At 42.2% G+C, this 3,809-nt stretch overlaps 1 pseudogene; it reads left to right on the top strand.

The window, feature by feature from the left end:
- Nucleotides 1–320: 320 nt before the first annotated feature.
- On the top strand, nt 321–858 carry LOC102907322 (histone deacetylase complex subunit SAP18 pseudogene; annotated as a pseudogene).
- Nucleotides 859–3,809: the final 2,951 nt, after the last annotated feature.

Below are 3,809 nucleotides of genomic sequence, written 5' to 3'. Positions count from 1 at the left end.
AGATCAAGGGGATATAAATTGAAAAGGAAGAAGTTAAAGTATTGTTATTTGCAGATGATATGATATTATACATAAGTTCTGTGAAATTTTCTGCCAGGGAACTACAGCTGATAAACACTTTTAACAAAGGGGCTAGACACAAGATTAACTCAAAAAAGAAAAAAATCTGTAGCCCTCCTATATGACAAATGGAAAACTGATTGAGGAAGAAATCAGGGAAACAACACTTTTCACAATAACCTCAATTAATATAAAATATCTTGAAGTAACTCTAATCAAATTGATTAGATTGATTAAAAACTTCAAGCATGGACTAGCTCATGCTCGCCGCAGGGGTCGGAGGTCAGGGCGAGCATCTCCCGGGCGAAGGAGGAAGATGGCGGTGGAATCGCGCGTTACCCAGGAGGAGATTAAGAAGGAGCCCGAGAAGCCGATGGACCGCGAGAAGACCTGCCCGCTCCTGCTGCGGGTCTTCACCACCAACAACGGCTGCCACCACCGAATGGACGAGTTCTCCCGAGGGAACGTGCCCTCGAGCGAGCTGCAGATCTACACCTGGATGGATGCAACCTTGAAAGAACTGACTAGTTTAGTAAAGGAAGTCTACCCAGAAGCGAGAAAGAAGGGCACACACTTCAATTTTGCAATTGTTTTTATGGATCTTAAAAGACCTGGATATCGAGTTAAGGAGATTGGCAGCACCATGTCTGGAAGGAAGGGCACTGATGACTCCATGACCCTGCAGTCACAGAAGTTCCAAATAGGGCATTATCTGGACATAGCCATCACGCCTCCAAACCGGGCACCTCCTTCAGGACGGATGAGACCGTAGTAAATTCTATTGACTTTCTTGAAGTTATTTTTTTTTTTTTTTTTTTTTTTTGGTTTTTTCGAGACAGGGTTTCTCTGTGTAGCTTTGCGCCTTTCCTGGAGCTCACTTGGTAGCCCAGGCTGGCCTCGAACTCACAGCAATCCGCCTGGCTCTGCCTCCCGAGTGCTGGGATTAAAGGCGTGCGCCACCACGCCCGGCTCTTGAAGTTATTTTTAAGCCAGTTTGTAAAACTTACTTAATCTTTTCCTCCCTTGAAAAAAAAAAAAAAAAAAAAAAAAAAAAACAAACTTCAAGCATTTGGAGAAAGAAATTGAAGAAGATATCAGAAGATGGAAAGATCCCCAATTCTCATGGATTAGTAGGATTCACATAGTAAAAAATGACCATCCTACCAAGAGCAATCTACAGATTCAACACAATCCCCATCAATATTCTAACGCAATTCTTTAAAAACCTTGAAATGACAATTCTCAACTTCATATGGAAACACAAAAAAATGGATAGATTAAACCAACCCTATACAATAAAAGAATTGCTAAAGGTATCTCCATCCCTGATTGCAAGTTGTACCACAGAGCTATAGGATTAAAATCCGCATGGTATTGGTATAAAAACAAACAGATTGGTGCACACAGACATAAATCCACACACCTATGGACACCTGATTTTTTTATAAAGAAGCCAAGAATGCACAATGGAAAAAAATAGCATCTTCAACAAATGGTGCTGGCCAAACTGGATGTCTTCATGCATCCAGTTTGCAGACAAAATGCAAATAGATCCATATCTATCACCCTGTACAAAACTCAGGTAAAGTGGATCAAAGACTCAACATTAAACCAGACACACTGAACGTGATAGAAGAGAAGGTAGGGAACAGCCTTAAATACATTGGCACAGAACTTGCTGAACAGAATACCAATAGCACAGACACTAAGATCAACAGTTAATAAATGGGACCTCATGAAATTGAGAAGCTTCTGTAAGGCAGAAGACACCATCAATCAGACAAAGAGGCAGCCTACAGAATGGAAAAAGATTTTCACCAATCCCACATCTGATAGAGGACTAATATCCAAAATATAAAAGGAACTCAAGAAACCAGAAATCAACAAACCAAACAATTCAATTGAAAAATGGGGCACAGATCTAAACAGAGAATTCTCAATAGAGGAATCTCAAATGGCTGAGAAACACTTAAAGAAATGATCAACATCCTTAGCCATCATGGAAATGCAAATCAAAACTACTTTGAGATTCTACTTATACCTGTCAGAATGGTTAAGATCAAAACCACAAGTAACAGCTCAGCTGGCCTTGCTGTTGGGATGCAAACTTGTACAGCCACTATGGAAACCATGGTTCCATGGACACCAACCCAGCCACAAAACCCTCGACCTGTCCTGCCTGTAAGATGAGCTTGGGCAATGGTGGCACAAAATTTGTGGGTGTAGCTAACCAGTGTTTGGTTTCACCTGAGGCCCAAGCCAAGATAAAGAGGCCATGCCCTACACTACCTGGATGGATAGGAACCAGATTTTGGATAGCCCAGAGACCTATGGTAGAAGCAAATATGACAGGCAAAAATAAAGGTTAACAAATAATAAATAGGTCAATGAAATGATTTCTAGTGATATTCTGCTATGCTCATATGTCATTCCCTTGTCCAGTCATCATCAGAGAAGCTTCCTTCAGGAGCGATAGGAACAGATGAAGAGATCCACATTCAGGTCTGATGCAGAGAAAGAGTCTAAATTGGAGGTCTCCATCAGGTCTCTTCCCTTGGAGACAGGGGAACCCTGTGGAAGAAGGAGAGGAAAGTCTGTAGGAGTCAGAGAGGATGGAGGACACCAGGAGAACATGCTGACTGAATCAACTAAGTAGGGCTCACATGGGCTCACAGAGACTGCAATGGCAATTTGAGTGCCTATGCGGGTCTGTACCAGGTCTTCTGTGAGTATGTTATTGCTGTTAGTTTGGTGTTTTATGAGACTCCTAACATTGGAAGCTGGTGTATCTCTGACTCTTTTGTCTGCTCCTAAGACTCTTTTCCTCCTATTGGGTTGCTTTGTCCAGCCTTGCTATAAGGGTGTTTACTTTCTCTTATTGTATCTTGTTTTGTCCAATTTGCTGTCATCTTTTAGAGGCCTCCTCTTGTTTGGAGAAGAAATGAAGGGGGGTGGATCTGGGGGGAAGGGGGTTAGGGGGTATAGGAGGAGGAGTGGAGGAAGGGAGGGAAAACTGTGGTTGGGATGTATTATATGAGAGAAGAATCTATTTTCAATTAAAAAATAATAATAATGATGCAACAAAGGAGCAAGCTCTCTGTGACACCACAATGGAAAATAAAGCAAATATGTAGTCCTAGAGAATCATAAAGATGGTGGGCTCTTATGATTAGTTCTGCTATAATAAAACAAAGCGTGGAAGAAAAGGCTTTCAGGGTGCAATCACTGAAGGAAGCCAAGAAATCAACTCAAAGAGGCACCGGAGGCAGGAACTGAAGCAGAGGCCATGGAGGAACAGTGGTTACTGCCTTACTTCCCTCTGGCTTGCCCATTACCCTTCTTATACATCCCAGGCCCACCTACTCATGGATGATGATGCTCACAGTGGGCTGAGCCCCATGCACACATCAACAAGCAATCAAGAAAATGTCCTACACATACAATCCATTGGAGGCAACCCCTTGACTGTGGTTCTCTCTTCTCGGGTGATACTAATTGTGTCAAGTTGACAAAACCTAACCAGAACTGCTAACATGGACACAGAAACACATCATTTCCTTGCAAAAACAGAAGAGTTTCTCCAGACAGGAGCCATTTCCTACTGCCCATCATCCTGAGAAAGGTTAGACAGGAAGATGTTATAGAGCTTAGGTACAGAGGGAAGAGCATTCTGGATTGAAGCTCTCTGGGAGTTACGAGGTTTTCAAATAGTAGAGTTTTGACAATCTTTAGTCAAAGACAGGTAGAAA

This window comes from Peromyscus maniculatus, chromosome 2 (genome assembly GCF_049852395.1).
Source record: "Peromyscus maniculatus bairdii isolate BWxNUB_F1_BW_parent chromosome 2, HU_Pman_BW_mat_3.1, whole genome shotgun sequence".
Lineage (NCBI taxonomy): Eukaryota > Metazoa > Chordata > Mammalia > Rodentia > Cricetidae > Peromyscus > Peromyscus maniculatus.
Note: the sequence above shows the minus strand (reverse complement) of the source record. Positions and strands in the feature narration are given on the sequence as shown.